Raw genomic sequence first — 15,174 nt, forward strand, 5'->3', positions numbered from 1 at the left:
TCAAGAACGGAGTTACAAGTGATGATTTCAGGACTTTGAAGCCGCCATAAGGAGTGCATGAAGCCTTGGACGAAATATACAAGATGCCACTTCATAATATTCGTCCATAGGCTATTCTAGGTGCTGCGTCACCTTATTAATGGGCCAGGCCCATGTAATTTCGAAATACTTAAGTATAGGCTATTTTTAGAGTCTGTATGTGTGGGGAAACAAGAGTTAGGGTTGGTTTCGGACCCCACCCTCAAGGGCCACGAAATTCCCCCCTCTTCCTCCATATATACAGCCCTTAGGGCGTCGTTTAGACTTTGGGTTTTGTTTAGATTAAAAGTTCGCCATAGCTGCAACTTCGCGTACTTCGTTTGTGTCCAACGACCAGACCAAGACGTCACAGAACCCCACCTTGATCAATAAAGCTTTCATCTTATATTCGCAATATCCCGATTGCAATATCAGTTTCTTGCTTGTTCTTCCTTTGCTCGCAGGAAACAGACCCTCGTGGTCAGGTTGATCGTGCTCCGGCGTGGTCAATAACCCTCGGAAGTTGGTTTAGCGATTGCTAAGGCGCGACGTCTCGCACGTTCGTAGTCGGATCGTCAAGGTCGACTCCCACAGAAAATGATAGCCACCATCTCATCGAAACATCGGGACACCTTAGTCTCTATCAAGTGGTATCAGATTTCCAGGTTGCTCGGTGAGATTTTACAGTTTTTCGTAGATTAGATCGAGTCTGTTCTTCATACCTACAGTCCACGAAAAAGCCAGAAAAAAAATTAGGGTTAGTTCATCATATCCGAACCAATCTGAGCCTTTGCATAATCTTTTTAGGGTTTTTGCTTTGTTGAATTTGCGGTTGCATCGTCGTGTCAAGTTGTTGGTCTTAGAGTCTAGTCTTTTAGAGTTTCGAGTTCTGGTCATAAGTTGTCACGCCGCCGCCGCACCATCATCATCGCCCATCTACCACTTCTGCTTATCCGCCACCGCTCTGAATCCATATCCATATACCACCACCAATCCGTATCCATATACCACCACCAATCTGTATCCATATACCACCACCGCTACCATATACCACCACCGCTGCCATATACCACAACCATATATCCACCACCAATCCGAGTTCTTCTCATATTAGGTTTGTTCTTGAGATCAATCTAAATTCCGATTCGTGTTTCCTTGCCTGCGTAGGTCTCGAAAAAAAAAGAGTCTGGAGACCCCCGGGCAGTTTTTAGGCCAAAATTTTCACGGGCAAATTTTTTTTCCCTATCCTATTTTTAGGCTTTTCTGAGTCTTTTGAGCCACGTGCCATCATAGTGATTTTTTGTCGCACTTTTTCGTCGTCGCTGCCCTGATTTCCGAAAAAAAGTGAAAAAAAAAATTTCGTGCCCATCCTATCAGTTTGACGAGGGAAGAGTTTTGAGACACTCGCCATTATAGTGATTTTTCGCAAAAAAAAGCGCAAAAAAAAGGAGCGCAAAAAAAAGAGCGAAAAAAAAAGAGTTCCAGAGTGTGCTTTTCCCTTATTTACGTGCAGCGCCGTGATTTTGTTAGTGTTCTAGGCTCGCGTCTCTAGCACGGTCTAGCCTAGGACCAGCACAGTACCGTCGTTGAGCGTTTATTCAACTTTGCATCTCTGAATTGATTATTGCTGACCCTTTTTGCTACCATACTATAAGCCTTCCCAGCTCCACATACATCTACGTCGTGCGTTTGACTCTCCCTGGCAATCGCTCTATCCAAGCTTTTGAGAGTTTTTGACTACAACGGTTGCCGATCACCGCCTGCTGCTGGGTAAGAACTGGTAAGAATTTGAGATTTGCTTGACGGATTTGTGACACCCGCCACCACCACCACTTGTTAGTAGTCTGTAGGATCATATTCTTGTGTGTTTCTATTGCTGCTAACCATGCCAGGATCACAAGTCGACGAGACTGACTGGGAGAACTTGACGAACAAGGAGCTTCATGATACGTTTCAGCAAATGATGAGTGGACAGGTGCAAGATGTGATAAACAGATTTGAAGAGGCCATGGAGAAGATAGATGGCATGGAGAAGACGTTTGAAACAAAGCTCGATAACAAGTTTGCTGAATTGCTTTCGCGTTTTCCACCACCACCGGCTGCTCCTGCCGCACCTCTGCAACAACAGCAACAACACCGACTACCTCCACGTCGGGAAACAGCCCTCCGCCGAGCGAGCCGTGTCCCTCTTCAGTCGGGCCAAACTGCTGGTGCTGCTGTTGATACTTCTGTGGCTCCTACTGCTGATGTGGAGGAGGATGCTTATGTGGGAGATTATGAGGATGAGGTTGATCAAAATCAGAACTACGTGCCACCACCAGCACAGCAACCACCAGGTCGTCCACATGCAAATAATGGCAATGGTAGGGCTCACCCTCAGGTACGAGATCATGACCATCTCCCTAAACTAAAATTGAATATTCCACCATTTGAGGGTAGATATGTTCCTGATATATATCTTACTTGGGAGTTAGAAACTGAACAACGATTTACATGTTTACAATATCCCGAGGAGAGACGTGTTCCTGCTGCTGTTTGTGCTTTCACTAGTTTTGCATGTGTTTGGTGGTCTGAGCATTGTAGATTATATCCTATTCCGGCTACTTGGGCTGCTTTGAAAACTGCTATGCGTATTCGTTGGGTTCCACCATATTATCAACGTGAATTACTTCAAAAATTGCAGCGCTTAAGACAAGGGAAAAATTCTGTAGAAGAATATTATCAGGAATTACAAACTGGCATGATTAGATGTGGTATTGTTGAGGAGAATGAAGCTATGCTTGCACGTTATATGGGTGGATTAAATAGAGAGATTCAGACGATTCTAGAGTATAAGGAGTATACTAATATCACTCATTTATTCCATCTTGCTTGTAAAGCTGAACGTGAAGTGCAGGATCGACAGGCATTGGCGCGGACTAACTTTTCTGCAGGTCGACCTTCATCATGGACACCACGTGCATCATCTACTTCCACACGTTCTGCTACACCGGCGCCTCCATCGGCTACCACCTCCAACCGTGATACAATAAAGCAGGCACAATCACCACTATCTGCCAAGAGCACACCTTGTGCGCCTGCAAAGAGCTCTTCTTCATCCATGGCATCAACAGGGCAAACACATGATATTATTTGTCGACGTTGCAAGGGTGGAGGTCATTATGCGAGAGAATGCCCATCTAAGCGTGTGATGATTGTTACTGAGGATGGTGGGTATGAGTCCGCTAGTGACTATGATGAGGAGACTTTGGCTCTTATTACACGTGACGAACACGGTGGAGACGATTCTGATCATGAGACGCAATACATGGCTCCTGAAGATGCTGACAGGTATGAAAGTTTAGTTGCTCAACGTGTTTTGAGTGTGCAGGTTACACAAGCTGAGCAAAATCAGAGGCATAATTTGTTCCATACAAAGGGAGTTGTGAAGGAACGTTCTGTTCGCGTGATCATAGATGGAGGGAGCTGCAATAACTTGGCTAGCATGGAGATGGTGGAGAAGCTATCTCTCACCACAAGACCACATCCACATCCTTACTACATCCAATGGTTCAACAACAGCGGCAAGGTTAAGGTAACACGTACTGTTCGTGTGCATTTTAGTATCTCTACATATGCTGATTATGTTGATTGTGATGTGGTACCTATGCAAGCATGTTCCTTATTACTTGGTAGACCATGGCAATTTGATAAAAATTCTGTACACCATGGTAGAAACAATCAGTATACTCTTGTTCATAACGATAAAAATATTACTTTGCTTCCTATGACTCCTGATTCCATTTTGAAAGATGATATTAATAGAGCTAATAAAGCAAAACAGGAGACAAATAAGAGTGAAAATCAGATTGTGGCAAAAGAATTTGAGCACCAAATGAAGCCTAATAATAAACCATCTACTGCTGTTTCTGAAATTAAATTGAAAAGTGCATGTTTACTTGCCACCAAATCTGATATTGATGAGCTAGATTTTAGCAAATCTGTTTGCTATGCTTTTGTGTGCAAAGAGGCATTATTTTCATTCGAGGACGTGCCAAATACTATTGTTTCACATCGTGATACTAAATTTCTTAGCCACTTTTGGAGATGTTTATGAGCTAAGTTGGGGACTAAGCTGCTTTTTAGTACTACTTGTCACCCCCAAACTGATGGACAAACTGAAGTAGTCAATAGAACATTGTCTACTATGCTTAGGGCTGTTTTGAAGAATAACAAGAAAATGTGGGAAGAATGCTTGCCTCATATTGAATTTGCTTATAATCATTTATTGCATTCTACTACTAAGATGTGCCCTTTTGAAATTGTGTATGGTTTCCTACCTCGTGCACCTATTGATTTGTTGCCTCTTCCATCTTCAGAGAAGGTTAATTTTGATGCTAAAGAACGTTCTAAATTGATTTTAAAAATGCATGAGTTAACTAAGGAAAACATTGAGCGTATGAATGCTAAATATAAACTTGCTGGAGATAAGGGTAGAAAACAAGTTGTGTTTGCGCCTGGAGATCTTATTTGGTTACATTTGCGTAAAGATAGATTTCCTAATCTGCGCAAATCAAAGCTAATGCCACGTGCTGATGGTCCTTTTAAGGTGTTAGAGAAAATAAATGATAATGCATATAAACTTGAGCTACCTGTAGATTTTGGGGTTAGTCCCACTTTTAACATTGCAGATTTGAAGCCTTATTTGGGTGAGGAAGATGCGCTTCCGTCGAGGACGACTTCATTTCAAGAAGGGGAGGATGATGAGGACATCAATACCATTGTTACACCCACAGCCCCTACTGTTATATATACTGGACCAATTACTAGAGCTCGCGCACGCCAATTAAATTACCAGGTACTTTCGTTTCTTGGTAATGATTCTAATGTTCATGAGATTATGATGCTGCCTAAATTGGATACATTTGTTTTGCTTACAAATGAAGGGTCTAGCTTGGAGAAGGATGAACATTGGAGAAAGAACACGCATGGAGTTGATGGCATGCGCAAGGGGATCAAGAACGGAGTTACAAGTGATGATTTCAGGACTTTGAAGCCGCCATAAGGAGTGCATGAAGCCTTGGACGAAATATACAAGATGCCACTTCATAATATTCGTCCATAGGCTATTCTAGGTGATGCGTCACCTTATTAATGGGCCAGGCCCATGTAATTTCGAAATACTTAAGTATAGGCTATTTTTAGAGTCCGTATGTGTGGGGAAACAAGAGTTAGGGTTGGTTTCGGACCCCACCCTCAAGGGCCACGAAATTCCCCCCTCTTCCTCCATATATACAGCCCTTAGGGCGTCGTTTAGACTTTGGGTTTTGTTTAGATTAAAAGTTCGCCATAGCTGCAACTTCGCGCACTTCGTTTGTGTCCAACGACCAGACCAAGACGTCACAGAACCCCACCTTGATCAATAAAGCTTTCATCTTATATTCGCAATATCCCGATTGCAATCTCAGTTTCTTGCTTGTTCTTCGTTTGCTCGCAGGAAACAGACCCTCGTGGTCAGGTTGATCGTGCTCCGGCGTGGTCAATAACCCTCGGAAGTTGGTTTAGCGATTGCTAAGGCGCGACGTCTCGCACGTTCGTAGTCGGATCGTCAAGGTCGACTCCCACAGAAAACGATAGCCACCATCTCATTGAAACATCGGGACACCTTAGCCTCTATCAGATAGCTGCCCCGTGATCTCCGTTCTTGCCCCTTTCCTCCCAGGTGCGACAAGTCAAGGCAAAAAGGAAGCGGAGGGGAATGTGCCGATGGAGAGCTTGATGAGGAAGACCCTCGGCAGGGCGCGTGGCCAAGGGAGGAGGGCAGCGCGGTCAGCCGGAGTCGGCGTCCTCCCGCTTGACGCCCTCATCGTCGTTGTCGCTGTCATCCTCATCACTCCCGCTCGAGGAGGAGTTTTTGTCGTCAGTGGAGCTCTCCACGCAACACCTTAGGCGAGTTACCAAGTGCCCAAAAACCATGATGGAGAGCAGGCCATTATCCATCAATTTGAAGTGGAGGACGAGCCCCTTAGACAGGCTATGGGCACGGGCGCAGGTTTTCCACCCACGGCGGAGATACATGACATGAGGGGCGGGGAAGTCGACGTCGACCCGCATGTTGCCATTTCCGCAGCCCCTCATATGCAGTCTCAAGGCTTGTGGCAGGTCGAGCTCCATCTCCCGAGCGAACGGAGTGGGGAGACAGAGGCAACCACGCACTGGCTTGTGCAGCCTGATGAAGAATTCGCGGGGCTGGTCTCCGACATGGCCCTCCATTGGGGGAGAAGCCGCTGGCGGAGGCGCGGCCGGTGTGACGCCCCGTCCTCCTCTCCCCGAGCGCCATGGCGGTCCCGGCCTCGCCCCCTCCCTCTTCCTCTCGTGGTCGGCTCCGCCACCACGAGCTCTTGGGGAGGAGGGGCACGCTGTCGAGCAGAGACCCTCTCGCTGCCATCGGAGCGCCCGCGCGCCCTCCCGCCATAGCGAAGGGAAGGAAGGAGTCAAGATGGAAGGAGATGAATGTAGAAGGATTGAAGGATGCCATCCCCTCCCCTTCTTATAAAGGGGCGGAGCCGGGGCTCGACCGCCCCACTTAACCAATCCGACTGCCAGGGGCGCAGGGAATCGGGACCGACCCGCTGCTCCAATCAGCGACGACCTGGTTTCCCGTCTCACCATTAAGGCTCGTGCCCTCCACGTCCACCTCCTACCCTCCTTGGCACATGGAGGACACATCGTGAGCAGGCCAGAATCGAGAAGGCAGGTGAAGCGACTGTTTCCTACCCCGTGATCGTGGGGCACGGGCGCCTTGGAGGCCATGAACCGAGTCCACTTAGTAAATGAGCCGCGCCCCTGCGTATTGCTCTTTTTATGGGGAAAACGCGAGCCGCCTCTTTACTATTCCCCACGATGTGACGCAAGCGTCCTGCGACCGCCCCACGACCCCCACTTCACGCATTCAACGCGGGTCATGGGGAAGCACAACTGGTGAGGGGGTTACTGCGGTAGAACTCTGCCACCCGTACCCGCGCACCGTTCTGGGCCTGGCCCAATAACGCTCCGCGCTTATATGTGGCCCAGGCCCGGGGGCTCCTATCGGTGTACAAAAGTAGGGGTCCTTTTTGTACCCCTTTACTTGTGTGTGGGCAGTCGCTCCCACACGCCTGTGGCCACACTTTGACAGGGCTGAGGAAGCGAAGACACAAGACTACTAGAGCAGCGCCAAGCCGAAGGCGTGAGAAGCAGAGGGACAGGGTGGGCTTTCCCCGGCAAGGGAGCTTACGTAGCCCCAGCAAGAGTCTTGCCAGGGCAATTTTCCCAACACTAGCAGAGCCGCCACCCTTGAGCCTAAGAGTTCCGACACTGTCAACAACATTACAACCAAGGCTCGGGAGGCGCCTGCATGGTGGCATGCAAATCTTTGTAAAGACCAAGAACATACAAGACTAGATGAGAACCAGAAGACGGAAACCCCCCCTCAGCAAGATCCTTGCTGGGGACGCTCAAGAGACCCCTGGCAAGTCCCTTGCCAGGGACACCTGCGAGACCCCAGCAAGGCCCTTGCCGGGGACATCTGCGGGGCCGCAGCCAGGCCCCCACCTGCCAAGGCTCCACCGCCGTTCCAACACAGCAGTCAACCCGCCAGCGAGGCAGGCACCTGCGCGGGTATTTGCATCTTCCAGGCCAACTTAGCGAGCACCTGTGTGGTGGCCTGTAGATCTTCGTGAAGACTCCGCCACCGCACCAACTCAGCAGCCAGCCAGCCAGCCAGCATGGCGCTGCACGCCTAGTCAGCTTGGACGCGCGTCAGTGCGAGACGAGGCGGCGACGGATGAGACAATCTTCCTTGCCATCCCCAATAAAGTGAGGGGGCACGTCGGCAGTGCATTAAATGCATTTGTCCTATGGTACCAGTGATAGACTTGTATACAATACAACTTTCCACCTCCTGTGTGCCACTATGGTGACCGCTTTGGCTATAAAAGGAGGCTCGAGGCATACTCGAGAAGGATTCAGACTTTTTGGACCCTGCACGCTTTGTAGCTAGTCGAAGAACACCAGATAAACACAAACCAGCATGAGTAGGGTATTATGCATCACTTGCGGCCCAAACCTGGGTAAACTCCCATGTGTTGATCTTGTAAACCCGCTCTTTCCACAACGCCCACACCCGCCAACCGTAGAAGGGACTCCCTGTGATCCCATAGGTGTCGTTTCCATCGACAGAAAGGCATGGAACACTTCGCAACAAAGAAAATTAGATTTCCTTATGTATCTATTATGAGACTTATGGATTGCATGCCAAAGATGATAACACTTAGATCTATTCTTGTTTTATGCCTAGCTAAGGGCGTTAAACAATAGCGCTTGTTGGGAGGCAACCCAACTTTATTTTTTTTTTGCTTCTTAGGTTCTGTTTTGCATTAAATAATTCATCTAGCCTCTGGTTGGATGTGGTTTGTGTTTTAATTAGTGTTTGTGCCAAGTAAGGCCTTTGGGACAGCTTACGGTAATAGTTGATTTGATCTTACTGAAAAATAGAAACTTTTGCGCTCAGTCCCAGAATTTTTTAAAATCACATAAGCATTATAAAACCATGATTGTTTTACAGTAGATTGATATAGAAATTTCTTATGTTGTCCTAAATTTTTAGGATTTTTGGAGTTAGAGCAGTATTGGAAATATCCAAATTGCTACGAATTGTTCTGTTTTTGACATATTCTGTTTTTTGCGTGTTGTTTGCTTATTTTGATGCATCTATGGCTAGTATCGGGGGGGTATCAGGTATGAACCATGGAAAAGTTGGAATACAGTAGATATGACACCAATATAAATAAAGAATGAGTTCACAACAGTACCAAAAGTGGTGATTTATTTTCTTATACTAACAGAGCTTACGAGATTTTCTGTTGAGTTTTGTGTTGTGAAGTTTTTAATTTTTGGGTAAGGATTTGATGGACTATGGGATAAGGAGTGGAAAGATCCTAAGCTTGGGGATGCCCAAGGCACCCTAAGGTAATATTCAAGGACGACCAAGAGCCTAAGTTTGGAGGTGCCCCGGAAGATATCCCCTCTTTCGTCTTCGTCTATCGGTAACTTTACTTGAGGCTATATTATTATTCACGACATGATATGTGTTTTGCTTGGAGTGTCTTGTATGATTTAAGTATTTGCTTTTTAGTTGCCACAATCATCCTTGTTGTACACACCTTTTGAGAGAGACACGCATGAATCGTGATTTATTAGAATACTCTATGTGCTTCACTTATATCTTTTGAGCTAGGAAATTTTTCTCTAGTGCTTCACTTATATCTTTTCAGAGCATGGCGGTGGTTTTATTTTATAGAAATTGATGAACTCTCGCACTTCACTTATATTATTTTGAGAGTCTTTAAAACAGCATGGTAATTTGCTTTGGTTATAAAATTAGTCCTAATATGATAGGCATCTAAGAGGGATATAATAAAAACTTTCATATAAAGTGCATTGAATACTATGAGAAGTTTGATTCCTTATGATTGTTTTGAGATATGAATATGGTGATATTAGAGTCATGCTAGTAAGTAGTTGTGAATTGAAGAAATACTTGTGTTAAGGTTTGTGAGTCCTGTAGCATGCACATATGGTGAACCTTATGTAACGAAGTTGGAGTATGAGATACTTTTTGATTGTCTTCCTTATAAGTGGCGGTCGGGGATGAGCGATGGTCTTTTCCTACTAGTCAATCCTCCTAGGAGCATGCACGTACTACTTTGTTTTGATGACTAATGGATTTTTTCAATAAGTATGTTGAGTCCATCGATTATACGCACTCTCACCTTTCCACCATTGCTAGCCTCTCTAGTATCGCGCAACTTTCGCCGGTACCATACACCCACCTTATACCTTCCTCCAAACAACCACCATACCTACGTATTATGTCATTTCCATAGTCGTTCCGAGATATATTGACATGCAACTTTCCAGCGTTCCGTTTATTATGACACACATCATCATTGTCATATTGCTTTGCATGATCATGTAGTTGACATCATATTTGTGGCAAAGCCACCGTTCATCATTTTTTATACATGTCCCTCTTGATTCATTGCACATCCCGGTACACCACCGGAGGCAGTCACATAGAGTCATATTTTGTTCTAGTATAGAGTTGTAATTTTTGAGTTGTAAGTAAATAAAAGTGAGATGATCTTCATTATTAGAGCATTGTCCCATGTGAGGAAAAAGAGAAAAGGGCAAATAAAAAAAGAAGGACCACAAAAAAATGAGAGAAAAATAGAGAGGGGACAATGTTACTATCCCTTTTACACACTTTTGCTTCAAAGTAGCACCATGATCTTCATGATAGAGAGTTTCCTATGATATCACTTTCATATACTAGTGGGAATTTCCATTATAGAACTTGGCTTGTATATTCCAATGATGGGATTCCTCAACACGCCCTAGGTCTTCATGAGCAAGCAAGTTGGATGCACACCCACTTAGTTTTCTTTTTGAGATTTCATAAACTTATAGCCCTAGTGCATCCGTTGCATGGCAATCTCTACTCACTCACATTGATATCTATTGATGGGAATCTACATAGCCCGTTGATACGCCGAGTTGATGTGAGACTATCTCCTTCTTTTTGTCTTCTCCACAACCACCTTCTATTCCACCTATAGTGCTATGTCCATGGCTCAGGCTCATGTATTGCGTCGAAATTGAAAAATGTTTGGGAATGTCAAAACTATGAAACAATTGCTTGGCTTGTCATTGGGGTTGTGCATGATTTAAATTTTTGTGTCATGAAGACGGAGCATAGTCAGACTATATGATTTTGTAGGGATAAGCTTTCTTTGGCCATGATATTTTGAGAAGACATAATTATTCTGTTAGTATGCTTGAAGTATTATGGTTTTTATGTCAATATTAAGTTTTTGTTTTGAATCATACGGATCTAAAAATTCATGCCACAATAAAGAGAATTATATGATAAATATGTTAGGTAGCATTCCACGTCAAAAATTCTATTTTTATCATTTACCTACTTGAGTACGAGCAGGAATTAAGTTTGGGGATGCTTGATACGTCTCCAACATATCTGTAATTTTTTTATTTTTCCGTGCTATTATATTATCTGTTTTGGATGTTTTATATGCATTATGATTTTTGGGACTAACCAATTAACCTAGAGCCCAGTTCCAGTTCCTCTTTTTTCCTTGTTTTTCAGTTTCGCGGAAAAGGAATACCAAACAAAGTCCAAACGGAATGAAACTTTCGCAATGATTTTTCTTAGACCAGAAGACATCCAGAGGGCTTGGAGTGCACGTCGGGAAAGCCATGAGGCAGCCACAAGGTTGGGAGGCGTGCCTAGGGGGTAGGGTGCGCCCCCACCCTTGTGGGCCCCTCATGACTCCACCAACCTATGTCTTCCGCCTATATATTCTCATATATCCCAAAACCTTCTAGAGGAGCCACGAACACATATCCACCGCCGCAACCTTCTGTACCCGTGAGATCCCATCTAGGGACCTTTTTCGGCGTCCTGCCGGAGGGTGATTCGATCACAGAGGGCTTCTACATCAACACCATTGCCTCTCCGATGAAGCGTGAGTAGTTTACCACAGACCTACGAGTCCATAGCTAGTAGCTAGATGGCTTCTTCTCTCTCTATCTATCTTTGTTTCTGAATACCATGTTCTCTTCGATGTTCTTGGAGATCTATTCAATGTAATAATCTTTTGCGGTGTGTTTGCCGAGATCCAATGAATTGTGGATTTATGATCAACTTATCTATGAATATTATTTGAATCTCCTCTGAATTCTTATATGCATGATTTGATATCTTTACAAGTCTCTTCGAACTATCAATTTGGTTTGGCCAACTAGATTGGTTTTTGTTGCAATGGGAGAAGTGCTTAGCTTTGGGTTCAATCTTGCGGTGCTCGATCCTAGTGACAGAAGGGGAACTGACACATGTTGTATTGTTCCCATCAGGGATAACAAGATGGGGATTTCATCATATTGCTTGAGTTAATTCTGCTACATCATGTCATCTTACTTAATGTGTTACTCTGTTCTTATGAACTTAATACTCTAGATGCAGGCAGGAGTCGGTCGATGTGTGGAGTAATAGTAGTAGATGCAGGCAGGAGTCGGACTACTTGACACAGACATGATGCATGTATTCATGATCATTGCCTTAGATATCGTCATAACTTTGTGCTTTTCTAGCAATTGTGCTTCTCTCAATTTGTTCACCCACCGTAATAATTTCTATCTTGAGAGAAGCCTCTAGTGAAACCTATGGCCCCGGGTCTATTTTCCATCATATAAGTTCCCGGTCTACAATTTTAGTTTCCTATTTACTATCTTTGCAATCTTTTACTTTCCGTTCCATAAACCAAAAATACCAAAAATATTACTTTACCGTTTATCCATCTACATCGGATGTCACTTTGCAAAAAAAGAGTGAAGGGATTTACAACCCCTTTGTCGCTTTGGGCGCAAGTTGGTGTTTGTTTGTGCAGGTATTCGGTGGCTTGCGCGTTGTCTCCTACTGGATTGATACCTTGGTTCTCGAAAGCTGAGGGAAATACTTACTCTACTTTGCTGCATCATCATTTCCTCTTCAAGAAAAAACCAACGCAAGCTCAAGAGGTAGCACCTCAGCATTGTTTGTGCCCGGGACATGTCGGAGACGGCTGATATGGTGGCTATTCCACCCTGGCGACGACGGCAGATGGCAGAGGAGAACCCTAGGGGAGGAGGGGCAAGAAGATGGGCCTTATAGGGGTAGGTCGAGCAGGTGGAGCTCGCATGCACTCGACCACGACCATGTGCAGCGTGGCAAGGGGGACAAAGGTACGTACGCTCGCGGCCGTAGCCGCCGGCGGGTGGGGCCGTGGGCACCACGCGGCAGCGGGCTAGCGGGGGTAGGTGCGGGCATGGGTGAGAAAATGTGTAGCGCCCAAGATGCGATTCTATCCCGATCATGTGATGAATTCAGGATTGGGGCACAACTGCATTTCAAGCGCATAGCAAGGTGGATATCATTACAACATACCATGTACTAAATAGATGAGAATACAAGATAAAGGCTTACACTCGCCACAAGTTACAACATTCATACAACAATACATCAATACATGGCAGCCATCATACAGAAGAGCAAGATCCGACTACGGATGAAATCAAACGAAAAAGAACAACGACATCCACCCTGCTAATCCCAGGCTCCCCGACCCGAAACATATCCCTTGATCAGAGAACTCCAAAAGCAACCATCTCTCTCATGTCAGATCATCGCATTACCTGTACCTGCAACTGTTGTTGTAGTAATCTATGGGCCATGAGGACTCATAAATCCCATTACCATGGGTATCAAGACTAGCAAAAGCTTAATGGGTACGGAATGGATAAGTGGTGATGTTGCAGCAAGCGACTAAGCACAATATGGTGGCTAACTTACGAGTACAAAAATAAGATGAGAAACTACGCAATGGTCGCAAACTAGTAATGATCAAGAAGTGATCCTGAACTACTTACGTTCAAACATAACCCAACCGTGTTCTCTTCTCGAACACACCCGAAAAGCGACAGTCACGGTTACGCACGCGATTGGTGTATTTTAATTAAGTATACACTGGTACACGTCGGTGTTATACTTTTAACCCCTTTCCGCCATGGCGTTCGGAACCGTCACCTAGTGAGTGTGAGCGATAGGGGGGTCCTTCCCACACGACCCAAAACCGTCGGGGATATGCCCTCCTGGCACACACGCTCGACAAAATGAGGTCGTGTGCGACCGGCGAGCACTCAAATACAGAAAACTTATAGTAGTGCTAAAAATACAATTATACAGGCGAAATCATTTCCGGTCGTAAGTACATCTCACACAGTCAGTCACCGCTAAACGTTTCCGTTCGTATATACATCCCACACAGTCACTCCAAGGAAAATGTTTGCGCAAGGTGGTGTAACGCAAACAGTTTTCAAGAGAATGTCGTGTGTGATTTTTCATTGATCCAACACGGTTTATTCCTAAAAACTATGTGCGTTGCCTGAGGTCATCGCCCACGTGTTTTCTCGATAAATGTTTGCAATAGGAAAAGCTAATTGGCCAATTAGCGGGCTAATTGCCCTATTATGAATAATCCATTTACTAATATAATTGACATTCATATTAAGCACATAATATATTCCATTTCCATATTAAGGAAGCAGGATTTCATAATTGAAATACATCGGAGTACAACATGATATAGCTTCAACACTCAGCTACCCCATTACACAACTGCACCGGCAGCAAGTTTCACATGCAACATCTAGAACCTTTCAAAATTAGCATCATAGACGGTACATAGAGAGATGCATATCATCAGGAAAACTGCTGAAGCGGAAGGCAAATATTGAGCCTTCATTCATGTTGAAGGTCTTTGCAACTTTAGGCCAGTGCATGTGGATGACTGACCGTCCATACTTCGACCTCTTCAGGAACACTTCAATATTGAACCGCGGGTGTTCTATGAAAACTTTCCTCGCCTCTAATCACAGAGGTGGTTTGAGAGGTAATCATCAATGAAGCCTAAAAACAAGGATGTGCGTAAATATCTTCTCTCTATTGGAAATGGGGCAAAGTAATAAAAAAAGGCAAGGTATAATAGTTAGTACCATCTTGTAAACCTCAGTGCTTCCCATTGTTTCCATACAACACATATAAGGTAGTTAGTCATCAGGTTAAGTAAGGATTCACATGCTATTAGTAAAATATGTTGAGCTCCTCCTTGAGCTTGGTTGCGTCACCTGCTCGGTAACATCGGCACCTGCAAACTGGTTTTGGAAGTATCTGTGAGTCACGGGGACTCAGCAATCTCACACCCTCGCGATCAAGACTATTTAAGCTTATAGGTAGGGTAAAAGGTATGAGGTGGAGCTGCAGCAAGCGACTAGCATATTTGGTGGCTAACATACGCAAATGAGAGCGAGAAGAGAAGGCAAAAGCACGGTCGAACAACTATGATCAAGAAGTGATCCTAGAACAACCTACGTCAAGCATTACTCCAACACCGTGTTCACTTCCCGGACCCGCCGAGAAGAGACCATCACGGTAACACACGCGGTAGATGTATTTTAATTAAGATCAACTTCAGGTTTTCTACAACCGTACATTAACAAATTCCCATCTGCCCATAACCGCGG

The sequence above is a fragment of the Triticum urartu genome, chromosome 2, assembly GCF_003073215.2.
Source record: "Triticum urartu cultivar G1812 chromosome 2, Tu2.1, whole genome shotgun sequence".
In the NCBI taxonomy this organism is placed as follows: domain Eukaryota; kingdom Viridiplantae; phylum Streptophyta; class Magnoliopsida; order Poales; family Poaceae; genus Triticum; species Triticum urartu.